The sequence below is a fragment of the Lampris incognitus genome, unplaced genomic scaffold (assembly GCF_029633865.1).
Source record: "Lampris incognitus isolate fLamInc1 unplaced genomic scaffold, fLamInc1.hap2 scaffold_38, whole genome shotgun sequence".
Lineage (NCBI taxonomy): Eukaryota > Metazoa > Chordata > Actinopteri > Lampriformes > Lampridae > Lampris > Lampris incognitus.
Window position 1 is genome coordinate 580001 of NW_026611338.1, and position 13605 is coordinate 593605.

Below are 13605 nucleotides of genomic sequence, written 5' to 3' on the forward strand. Positions count from 1 at the left end.
AGTCCGTCGTAAAAAGAGAGAGTGAACCACAGCTCCGCCTCTAAATACGTCACTGGGAAATATGACACCACCTCCGGTGGGTGTGTGCTTTCCCCCGGGACAGACGTTCCCTAACCATGCCGTTGTCCCGGGAAAATGGACCCGCCCATCTGTTGGATCGCCAGGTCTTTCTCCGGAAACACCGGATGACGACCCAGTCGCCGGGGAGGTAGGAATGGAGAACCTTCTCAGCTGGGGTGGGGAGAGCAGCTGCCACCTGTTTGGGAGACTTGGGAGAGAGCAGAGGAGAGATTACAGCAGTGCTGTAGCATAGCATGCTCGTAAAGAGCGGTTTGGGGAAGAGCTCCCGGCGCAGGGCCCGTTCCCATGGTCGGAGGCCGTCCCATGACAATCTCAAAAGGACTAAGCCCTGCTCTGGAGTGTCTTTGTCGCACGCGCATGTACATAAGTACCAGAAGACGTAAGAAACTGTCTCTGTTGCCAGAGAGCACCAAAGTCCACGCCGAAAGCGTAGCGTGAATCCGTGTAGATGGTGACAGACCAGCCAGCTGCCAGCTCGCAGGCCGCAGAGAGGGCCGTGAGTTCAGCAGCCTGTGCAGAGAGGTGAGAGGGCAACGAGCTGCAATTAAGGCAAGCGGAGGCAGAGCAAACGACCCAACCAACCTGACATTGGCCGGTGGTAAGACAGCGGGAAGCCGACCCATCCACAAAAAGGACAACGTCAGGGTTGGCAAGAGGAGTGGAGCTGAGATCAGGCTGAGGTGAACAAACAGCAGAGACAGCTGCAACGCAGTCGTGTGGTTCACCATCGTCTGGTGAGGGAAGAAGGGTGGCGGGGTTAAGGACAGTGCAACGTTTGACAGTGATGGTGGGCATGTCAAGGAGCACAGTGTTGTAACGTAGCCACCGGGCTGCGGACAGCTGTGACCTTTTCTGTTCAAGTAGGAGGAGCGGGACCGCATGGGGAACCAGGAGAGTAACGTCGGAGTACCCCACGATGTCTCGCGAGGCCATCACAGCCTTTTCAGCAGCAGCGACGGCTCGAAGGCAGCGAGGCAAGCCAGCCGCTACCGGGTCAAGTTTGGCGGAGAAGTAAGCCACAGGGCGCAGCTTGCAGTCCCCCATGAGACTGACTGCAAGAGGACGGAGATCATGCAGCCGTTGCGCTCATCCACAGTTTGAGTGAATGCTTGAGCGGGCTCCGGATAGCCAAGAGTTGGTGCGATTTGGAGCTGGACTTTCAGTCCCTCAAAGGCTTTAGTTGCCTCTGGGGTCCACAAGAGGACCTGTGAGGCGGGTGCATGAGAGTCAATGAGGGCCCGAAGGGGTTTGTCAAAGGTTGCAAATGCCGGAACGAACAAGCGACACAGTAGGAAGCCATGCCTAAGAACAGGGTATCTGCAGGTTTCACTAAGTTAATTTCAAGACTTTATAAGACCTTTTTAATGCCACTTGGATCGGAATTTAAGACCAAGATCTACAACAAAATATATACATATGGTTGGTAAGCCCTAACGCCCAACAGCTGAATATTTAAATATTTGATTCGCGCGAGTGCAGTTTTATCGAAATGGTTAAACAAATGTATGTTTTGTGACACGCTGATGTTGTAACCGCATTTCTTGACGTTCAGACCGAATATTTAAAGATTTGATTCGCGGAATTTCGCGCGATTGCAAACAGATAAGCTGAAGTCCTCCTCCATGTTGAAAAAGCTGCCATAAACTACACGCTGCTGTGACTGGTTGATTCGCTGTGAGCATTTGATGACAAAACAACGAATCACAGCAGAGCGCGCAGCGGAGGTCCCTCCCCCCTCCATCTGGCCGATCAATTCTAGCATCAACTTTTCTTCTTCTTCTCTCGGCTGCTATTTTGTCATGACTTAGTTAGCATTTGTCCGCCAAATTCTGTATAGGCTATACCATTTAGCAATTAACCGCTCAGTAAAACCAACATCGGTATTCTTTTCGATAACTAGTTACATTAATATTACCTACAACCGTGAGTTGCAGGTAATATTGCCATGGTATCGCATCATCCAGGTCATTTCTTTGTCTATGGGGGATACATATTTGTTTTAATTACAGGGAATAGCATGCTATAGGTAACAGGTGCGCCTGATACGAACCTGGAATTCATGAAAATAGCATGTGTGTTAGAGTTTATGGGAGACCCCAAGCGCACGACACCAGACAGAGATGGGGTTAGCCGAAAACTGGCGTACTTTATTCAAACATAGGAAGGCAATGAGCGACAAGGAAAAAACGGAAAGTCCAAGGGGGGAAAAAACTCGCGGGTAATCCAAACGGGAACAAGGCAGGATACTTCCACGGGGAAACCTTGCAAGGGAAAAACATGAACCAAGGGCTGGGATGAGTTCGTAGAGAAAAGGACCGTGAGAGGAGAGTCGCCGCTACTGCGGGGAGGTAACAACACGAACTGACAACGGGCACGTGGGAGGCCACCAAACTTAAGCCCAGCCCTGATGACTAAGCCCGGCCCTGACGAGCCGATTGGCTGCCGGCATGGGGTGGGCGGGCCACGGTGCGGGGTGGGCGAGCCATAACACTTGTTTCCCTTTTATTTTATTTTTTCCCCCTCAAAATTCACTTAATCCTACCAAATGACCACTTCTATTAGTGCGAGACCGAGGGTGAACAGCCGCTTAATTGTCAGTGCACGACCTCATCTGGTTTCAATAGTACGCGTTTTAAATGATCATTTTATCCTTTAAAGAATTCTGCTTACCCGTGCGATGAATCTCCCAGGGTTTTGCTGAGGGATCTCAGCGACACCGACCAAACGGACCACCCGCCTCTCCCTTTCTTCTTCTCAAACCTGGTGAGGTTATTGGGAGATCGGTGACTATGTCCTTGTCCCGAGATGATCGGTCAGCCGGTTGTCCGTCTGGCGGGGCGACGTGAGATCCCGCTTCTGACACCAAATTGTTGTGGATTTTCCTTTATCCTTTTAATGGGCTCTTGCCCCAGGAACCTCTGGCGAGAATAATCATCGGACAAATATTAAAGAAAACAGAGAATCTTTAATGCATCTGCAGATGGAGAGACATAAGGCCACACAGAGGTTCGTCTGTGAGGATATGCTCTGCCTCTGAGCTGGAGATAGTGGTTTTTTATAGAACAGTCCGTCGCGTCATACACTATGTTTCCTGCGTCAACTAAGGTGTAATCTTAAAAAGGAATGAAGGAAAAATCTACGTTAATCACGTTCTGTGCCTCATGAGTGTCTGTACGCCTGTTGCACTTGTCTTTTGCTCAACCTGGCCGTTCCTGGGATGCGGCAACGGGGAGGCAAGCATAATAACAGTTGCTATGTGGCCCCATGGAAGGTACGCATGAGAACAATGGTCATGTGTGTCTGCAGTGAATGAGAAGTTTCATACACACAGACAAGTGGAAAACCACAGAGTACATACGGAGTGCATATGGAGAACATTTTGTACTCCACATACATCACCAACATCCTGCTCAGCTCTCCCCTTCTCAGCCTCCTCCTGCTCAGCTGCACCACTCTCCTCTCAGAGCCTCACCGCAGCCACATCGTGATGACACGACTGGTACGAATGACATTGCGAGCTACTTGGTGCGCCGAGAGCTTGTGAATTCCGGTCTCATCCGGTTCAACGAGCGCCCAGAAAATTATTGGGCATGGAACTCCTCTTTCTTCAACGCCATTGAAGGACTGAACTTAACTGCCAGCGAGGAGCTCGACCTCTTGACAAAGTCGTTAGGAAAAGAGTTCTCAGAGCACGTTACAAGGATTCGCTATGTGCACGTCACCGACCCTGTAGTGGGCCTACAACATGTCTGGGAACGCCTAGAAGAGTGCTCCCCTGAAGTGATCGAGAGAGCGCTCTTCGAGAGGATAGAGAACTTTCCAAAAATCGCTGAGAAAGACCCCGTAAAGTTGAGGGAACTGGGAGACCTGCTGATGGAGTTAGACTCTGCTAAGTGTGAGGGCTACCTGCCGGGGATCTCGTACCTGGACACCGCCAGGCGTGTCAACCCGATCGTTGAGAAGCTGCCACACAGTCTACAAGAGAGATGGATAACTAAGGGTTCCCAGTACAAAGAGCAGCACCATGTCTCTCGCCCCCCCCCATTCACCTTCTTCGCAGACTTCATCTGCAGCGAGGCACACAGAAGAAACGACCCCAGCTTTACTCTCCCTTCAGCTCCCTCGAAAACGTCCAACAAGTCCTCCACAGGGTCCTCAAAACATGAGCGATCAGAAAAGGAATCAAGACACGCCAAAAGGCATGTCTCCACCCACAAGACAGAGGTCTCAACAAACCGCTCAGCTTCTCAGTCACGCAGTTCGAGCAGCAAGCCTGGCGACAAAGGTAAACAATGTCCCATCCATCAGAAGCGCCATCCTCTAAAGAAATGTCGGGGTTTTCGAAGCAAGTCTCTTGAGGAGCGCAAAGCCTTTCTGAAAGAGATTGGTGCCTGCTACAGGTGTTGCTCCTCCACAACTCACCTGGCGAAGAACTGTAAGGCAACTTTGAAGTGCAGCGAATGTGAGAGCGATGACCACATAGCGGCGCTCCACCCTGGACCTCCTCCACGGGACAAAAAAGACAAGGACCCCACCTCAGAGCATGGCGGGGAGAGTGAAGAGGAGGCGCCTCCACCAGCAGTCATCTCTAAATGCACAGAAGTTTGTGGCAGAGGCCAAAGCCTCAGATCCTGTGCCAAAATCTGCCTGGTGAAGGTATACGCCAAAGCACACCCAGACAGAGCTAGTAACGTCTACATCGTCCTGGACGACCAGAGCAACAGATCTCTGGCGAGGTCTGATTTCTTCCACCTCATCCAAATCAGAGGTTCAGACTCACTGTACACCCTGCGTACATGTGCAGGTGTCACCGAGACATCTGGAAGAAGAGCCACAGGGTTCTTGGCGGAGTCGTTGGATGGAAAAAAACAAGTGTGCTGCTTCCAACACTCATTGAGTGCAACCATATGCCTGACGATCGGTCAGAAATCCCGACCCCAGAAGCTGCACAGCACCACAGCCACCTGAAGTCCATCGCTCGCAGAATCCCTCGCCTGGACCCTGAAGCCCAGATCCTGATACTTCTGGGACGCCACATCCTTCAGGTCCACAAAGTCAGGGAGCAACGCAATGGTCCTCCCAGCGCCCCCTATGCCCAACGTCTAGACCTGGGTTGGGTGGTTATAGGGGACGTGTGCCTGGGTTCAGCCCACAAGCCAGCAGCTGTGACTTCCTATCGCACCAGCGTGCTCGAAAACGGAAGGCCATCTCTCCTCACTCCGTGCCCCAACCGTCTCCAGGTCAAGGAAAGGTTCCTCCTTACAGCATCAAACATGACACCCCAGTCCCTGATGACGACAAAGTGGGGCTTTCCATCGAAGATCGTCTGTTCCTGGAGTTCATGGACAGAGAGATGGTGATGGACGACACCAACAGCTGGGTGGTGCCTCTCCCATTCCGATCCCCTCGTCGACGGCTCCCGAACAATCGAGACCAAGCTCTCAGCAGACTTACCTCTCCCCGCCGCACCCTGGAAAGAAAGCCTAAGATGAAAGCCGACTTCGTCAAACCTTCATGCAAAACATCTTGTATTTATTTATGTATTTGTATTATATAATACAGACAAGAAGGAAAAAGGCAGAGACAAACATTGAAAAAGTCAATTTCTGTTAATGTGTTTTACATGTTATGCATTGCATTTCAAATAAAAGTCCAAAAGTAAGACTAAGGTCCATTTTTGGTATTTTTGGTACTCACTATAGGGGGCTGTTTTACTCCAGAAACATACATATATACTGTTTATGTGTATGTGTATTTGTATATGTATATGTTGAGGAGCTGCTGTATCAAAATTAGTTGTCTTCCTCCAGAACTTAGTAAATTTGTCCATACATAGGTTCAGGGATAAAGTCCGCTTTTCTATGTTATATATTCATTTTATGATTCCAATCCATTCCTCTTTGCTGTAGCTCAGCATTTAAATAATTTTTCTTAGATTTGTTGGTTTAGTCAGTGTTTCCTCTACCCAAAATGTGTTATGCTTTTCTTTCACAAATGTGGGAATGATGGTCCAAAATTGCGTTAAAATGTACAAAACAGTGAAATTTATCTTGCCTGGCCGGCCAGCACTCTAGATACTCAGCACCCAAAAGCTCTGATCCTAGAATCGCCTCTGGTCAGCGCCAATCTTGTTATACGCAGCAAAAGACTGTGGCTGACTAGATAGCTATATCAGATGGCATAATTTTCTTGAATTATTAATTGATTATTAGCATTACACAATGTGTGAATTAATGTAATGTTTGATTTTGCAGTTTGGATGAGAAAAAACCCCGCAAGTTGGGTGTGAGATGGATGAAAAAGAAGAATTCTGGAATGAGTTGGACGACATGGTGGAGAGGGTACCCAAGGAGGAGAGAGTGGTGATTGGAGCGGACTTCAATGGACATGTTGGTGAAGGGAACAGAGGTGATGAGGAGGTGATGGGAAAGTATGGAGTCAAGAAGAGAAATGTGGAAGGACAGATGGTGGTCGATTTTGCGAAAAGGATGGAAATGGCTGTGGTGAATACATATTTCAAGAAGAGGGAGGAACACAGGGTGACGTACAAGAGTGGAGGAAAGTGCACACAGGTGGACTATATCTTATGTAGAAAGCACCATCTAAAAGGGATTGGAGACTGCAAGGTGGTGACAGGGGAGAGCGTAGCCAGGCAGCATCGGATGGTGGTCTGTAGGATGACTTTGGAGACCAAGAAGAGGAAGCGAGTGAAGACACAGCCGAAGATCAAATGGTGGAAGTTGAAGAAGGAAGACTGTTGTGTGGAGTTCAGGCAGGAGTTAAGACAGGCACTGGGTGGTAGTGAAGAGTTGCCAGATGGCTGGAAAACCACTGCAGAAATAGTGAGGGAGACAGCTAGGAAGGTACTTGGTGTGTCATCAGGACAGAGGAAGGAAGACAAGGAGACTTGGTGGTGGAATGAGGAAGTACAGCAAATTATACAGAGGAAAAGGTTGGCAAAGAAGAAGTGGGATAGTCAGAGAGATGAAGAAAGTAGACAGGAGTACAAGGAGATGCAGCGTAAAGCAAAGAGAGAGGTGGCAAAGGCAAAGGAAAAGGCGTATGGTGAGTTGTATGACAGATTAGACACTAAGGAAGGAGAAAAGGACTTGTACCGATTGGCTAGACAGAGGGACCAAGCTGCAAAGGATGTGCAGCAAGTTAGGGCGATCAAGGATAGAGATGGAAATGTGCTGACAAGCGAGGAGAGTGTGCTAAGAAGGTGGAAGGAATACTTTGAGGGACTGATGAATGAAGAAAATGAGAGAGAGAGAAGGTTGGATGATGTAGGGATTGTGAATCAGGAAGTTCAGCGGATTAGCAAGGAGGAAGTGAGGGCAGCTATGAAGAGGATGAAGAATGGAAAGGCAGTTGGTCCTGATGACATACCTGTGGAGGCATGGAGATGTTTAGGAGAGATGGCAGTGGAGTTTCTAACTAGATTGTTTAACACAATCCTGGAAAGTGAGAGGATGCCTGAGGAGTGGAGAAGAAGCATACTGGTACCGATTTTCAAGAACAAGGGCGATGTGCAGAACTGTAACAACTACAGAGGTATAAAGTTGATCAGCCACAGCATGAAGATTTGGGAAAGAGTAATAGAAGCTAGGTTAAGAGGAGAGGTGACGATCAGCGAGCAGCAGTATGGTTTCATGCCACGAAAGAGCACCACAGATGCGATGTTTGCTTTGAGAATGTTGATTGAGAAGTATAGAGAAGGCCAGAAAGAGTTGCACTGTGTCTTTGTAGATTTAGAGAAAGCTTATGACAGAGTACCGAGAGAGGAGGTGTGGTATTGTATGAGGAAGTCAGGAGTTGCAGAGAAGTATGTAGGAGTGGTGCAGGATACGTATGAGGGAAGTGTGACAATGGTGAGGTGTGCGGTTGGAATGACGGATGGGTTCAAGGTGGAGGTGGGATTACATCAAGGATCGGCTCTTAGCCCTTTCTTGTTTGCAATGGTGATGGACAGGTTGACGGACAAGATCAGGCAGGAGTCTCCATGGACGATGATGTTCGCGGATGACATTGTGATCTGTAGTGAGAGTAGGGTGCAGGTTGAGGAGAGCCTGGAGAGGTGGAGGTATGCACTGGAGAGAAGAGGAATGAAAGTCAGTAGGAGCAAGACGGAATACCTATGCGTGAATGAGAGAGAGGACAGTGGAATGGTCAGGATGCAAGGAGTGGAGGTGACAAAGACATCTGAGTTTAAATACTTGGGGTCAACTGTCCAAAGTAACGGGGAGTGCAGTAGAGAGGTGAAAAAGAGAGTGCAGGCAGGTTGGAGTGGGTGGAGAAGAGTGTCAGGAGTGATTTGCGACAGAAGGGTACCAGCAAGAGTTAAAGGGAAAGTTTACAAGATGGTTGTGAGACCAGCTATGTTATATGGTTTGGAGACATTGGCACTGACGAAAAGACAGGAGGCGGAGCTGGAGGTGGCAGAGTTGAAGATGCTAAGATTTTCACTGGGAGTAACGAAGAAGGACAGGATTAGGAACGATTATATTAGAGGGACCGCTCAGGTTGGACGGTTTGGAGACAAAGCAAGAGAGGCAAGATTGAGATGGCTTGGACATGTGTGGAGGAGAGATGCTGAGTATATTGGGAGAAGGATGCTGAATATGGAGCTGCCAGGGAAGAGGAGAAGAGGAAGGCCAAAGAGGAGGTTTATGGATGTGGTGAGGGAAGACATGCAGGTGGCTGGTGTGACAGAGGAAGACGCAGAAGACAGGAAGAAATGGAAACGGATGATCTGCTGTGGCGACCCCTAACGGGAGCAGCCGAAAGTAGTAGTAGTAGGATGAGAAAAAAAAAGGAGCCGCTGTGGGTACCACATACTGGAATGAGAAGCATGCAAAAGTGTTTATGCACTTTGTGTTAAGTTTGATAAGTTAACTTTTGTTGGTGCCTATAATACAGTTAATACGGTAGCCTGTTTCGTTAGTCACTTCTCCAGCAGTCTTTACGGTAACCCTCCTGTTAGGAGGAAGGCGCGCTGCTAGTGAAAGGCACTTGTTGAAATGTTTGGTAGGCTGAGGCCACTTGCTGTTGAGAGCGCAAATAAAGTTCAGTTAAATAAGTACAGTTGTCTTATTTGAAACTAACATTGGTAGCAGAGGATGGTTGCCTCGAATGACTTCAGACAGCCTCCTGGATTTGACGAAAAGAAGCCGTATGAAAACTGGAAAAATTAAGTGGAAATATGGAGACGGGTGACGAACTTGGACAAGAAAAAGCAAGCGTTGGCTGTGGCTCTATCGTTGACAGGTAGAGCGAGGGATACTGCTTTAGGAATAAATGTGGATGATCTAAATAAGGATGATGGAATGACCACTTTGATTGGGGAACTTGACAAGATTTTTTTGAGAGAAGAGAAGGACCGGGCTTACGAAGCCTATTCTGAGTTTGATCGAATATCGAGGGAAAATGGCGTCTCGATGGTGGACTTTATTGTTGATTTTGAACAGAAATACAACAGGATCCGTAAATTCGAGATGGTTCTGCCCGACGCTGTTTTGGCGTTTAAACTACTGGATACAGCAAGTCTTGATGTGAAAGACAAGCAACTGGCATTGACTGCATGTGGTAAACACACTTTTGATTATATGAAGTCAGCACTGAAACGCATATTCGGAGAAAAACATGAGCAGAAGGCGGGAGCCATTAACGTGAGTCAGGATGCAGCCTACTACACAGATCAAAGAAAACCGCACCCACGAACCCAAAGTGTGCAAGCTAGAGGACCACTCGCAGGCACAAATCCACTTGATAAGTACGGAAGACGAACAAAGTGTGGGATTTGTCAAAGCACATTCCACTGGGTGAAAGATTGCCCACATAAGAAAGAACACGTAAAGATAACAGAAGAAAATAAATGCACAGAAGAACCTGATGAGTGTAATATAACGCTGTTTTCTAAGGAATCGGATACGGAAATATTCATGGTTGAGGCTCTGGGATCAGCTGTCATTGACACGGCATGCACAAGGACTGTCTGTGGTGAAAAATGGCTGAATAACTATGTAGGGGGACTAAATGAGAAAGAAGTACAGAAAATAGTTAACACAGAGAGTAGCAAGCCTTTCAAGTTTGGGGATGGGCGAGTTGTACATTCGACAAAAAAGGTCAAGATACCAGCCAAGATAGGAGAAACAAAATGCTGTAGACACAGAAGTGGTCCCATCTGACATCCCTTTACTGCTGAGTAAAACGTCGCTAAAGAGAGCAGGAGCTGTGCTGAACTTGGAGAACGATACAGCAATAATGTTTCGGCAACCGATAGCTCTGAAGATGACCTCCTTAGGACACTACTGTCTGAACATAATGGATAATGAGTCACCATGCGATACATATGAGAATGTGGTCCTGGCCATCACAGAGAATATGACTAAGGAACAAAAACACAAAGCTTTACTGAAACTTCACAAGCAATTCGGACATGCATCAGTTGACAAACTGAAGAAGCTGCTGATAAATGCTGGAAACTCTGATAACGAGAGCACTGCTATTCTAGAGGAGATAGTAGGAAAATGTGAGATTTGTCTTAAGTACAGCAAGCCTAAGCCTAAGCCCAAGCTTGCTGTTGGGTCTGCCCATGGCCTCCCGATACAATGAGACTGTGGCAGTAGATTTACATGAGCTAGAACCGAATGTGTGGTACCTGCACATTATCGATCACTTCACACGCTTCAGTGCGGGTGGCATTGTGACCTCAAAGAAACCAAGTGTGATAGTGAAATGCTTTGGACATTCCTGGATCAGTGTCCATGGTCCACCGGAGCGTCTCTTCAGCGACAACGGTGGCGAGTTCAACAACGAGGAAATAAGAGACATGGCAGAGAACTTCAACATCGAGATAAAGACGACTGCTGGCTATAGTCCAGCGGTCGGGAACCTATGGCTCGCGAGCCATATATGGCTCTTCCGGTGACGGCATATGGCTCCCAGACAATTTTGAGTTGAAAATTATTTTTTTTTCAAAAAAATCAGTTTGGAACTGATTTTAAAATACTTGTGATATTTCTTAATAATACTGTGTCATTTTAAAGTAAACAGAAATTAGTTTTGAAGATAAATTTCACGGGTCACCCGTGGGTCGGGTCGGGAACCAATGGCTCGCGAGCATTTCCGGGTCATTGTAAAGGTGAAGAAATCAATTTTATCAGATAGCCAACTAGTTTATCCGCTTCAACCCTTGTAACGGAAAAGATGGCGAAAAGAAAAAAAGACGATGATTACCGTGCATTCCAGGCTGCGTGGACAGAGGAATTTGCATTTGTGGAGAGAGCAGGATCTGCGGTATGTCTAATATGCAATGATAAAATTGCATCGATGAAACGGTCAAATATAAAGCGGCACTTCGATACGCACCATGCTTCATTTGCATCGAAATATCCAGCGGGGGACAGCAGGAGAAGGGCATGCGAGGAGCTACAGCGGAGAGTGCAGACGAGTCAGCAGCAACTACGTGTGTGGACCAAGCAAGGTGACGGGAATTCCGCTAGCTTTGCGGGGGCTTTGGCAATAGTAAGGAATGGAAAGTCATTCACAGATGGCGAGTATGCCAAAACATTCATGCTTGATGTGGCCAATGAACTGTTTGATGACTTCCCAAATAAAGACAAGATAATCAAACGAATAAAAGACATGTCCCTGTCAGCAAGAACTGTGCACGATCGTAGCAATCAAGTCGAGGAAACACAAATTAAGGACATAAACGCCGGGACATACTTTTCTCTCGCGTTAGATGAGTCAACAGACGTTAGCCATCTATCTCAGTGCAGTATCATTGCCAGGTATGCTGCAGGTGACACACTGCGTGAGGAAAGCTTGGCTGTTTTGCCAATGAAAGGGACAACAAGAGGAGAGGATTTATTCATGTCTTTCATGGAGTTTGCTAAAGAAAAAAAACTACCGATGGATAAACTTATTTCTGTCTGTACTGATGGTGCACTCTGTATGTTGGGGAAGAACAAAGGATTTGTAGCGCTTCTCCGTGAACATGAAAAGAGAGCCATCCTAAGTTTTCATTGCATCCTGCACCAGGAGGCGCTTTGCGCTCAGACGTGTAGCCAGGAGCTTGGCGAGGTGATGTCTCTGGTCATTCGAGTGGTCAACTTTATTGTTGCCCGAGCTTTAAATGATCGCCAGTTTAAAGCTCTGTTAGAAGAAGTTGGGAATCATTATCCCGGTCTGCTTTTACACAGCAACGTGCGTTGGTTGTCAAGGGGGAAGGTGCTCAGCCGTTTTGCAGCTTGCCTGAGTGAAATCCGGACTTTTCTTGAAATGAAAGGCGTCAAGCATCCTGAGCTAGACAACACTGACTGGCTCCTGCAGTTTCACTATCTCGTGGACATAACTGGCCATCTGAACCAGCTCAATGTGAAAATGCAAGGTATTGGAAATACAATCTCATCCCTTCAACAAGCAGTGTTTGCATTTGAAAGCAAGCTGGAAGTCTTTCTCAGGGACATTGAAACAGGTCGTCTTCTGCACTTTGAAAGACTGCAACAATTTAGAGATGCATGCTTAGCAAGTGACTCCACTCAACATCTGGATCTCCAGCAGCTAGCTGGCTTTACGTTCAATCTCCTGCAGTCATTCAAAGCACGTTTTGGAGAATTTCGTGCGCGCACTGGTCTTTTCAAGTTCATCACTCATCCACATGTGTGCAGTGGACAAAATCGACCTGACATGCATCCCCGGGGTCTCTATCGGAGACTTTGAGCTGGAAGTTGCTGACCTGAAGGCATCAGACATGTGGATGAGTAAGTTCAAGTCACTTAATGGAGAGTTGGAAAGTCTTGCGCGACAGCGAGCAGAGCTGGCGAGGGAACACAAGTGGACAGAAATTAAAAATCTTCAACCTGAAGACCAGCTGATTCTTAAAACTTGGAACGAGCTTCCTGTGACATACCACACAATGCAGCGTGTGAGTATTGCCGTATTGACCATGTTTGGCTCTACATATGCATGTGAACAGTCTTTCTCGCATATGAGGAACATTAAGACCAACCTACGCTCACGTTTAACTGATGGAAGCCTCAACGCCTGCATGAAGCTCAACCTCACCACGTATGAACCAGACTACAAGGCCATCAGCAAAACCATGCAGCACCAGAAGTCGCATTAAAAGTAAGACATATTTAATTTATTATACGTTAAAAATACTATATGGCTCTCAATGAAATATATTTAGAAATATTTGGCTTTTATGGCTCTCCCAGTCAAAAAGGTTCCCGACCCCTGCTATAGTCCATGGAGCAATGGCTTGCTGGAACGCCATAACCAAATGCTCAAAGATAATACTGAAGGTAAAACTTGACAACGGAGTTGACTGGAAAACTGCACTGGATTGGGCACTCATGGCAAAGAACACAGTGCAGAACGTACATGGCTTCAGCCCACATCAGCTGGTGTTTGGACAGAATCCGAACCCTCCCTCTGTGTTAGTGGATCAGCCACCTGCTTTGGAGGGAACTACTATGAGTGCATGGGTGGGACAGCACATAACAGCATTACATG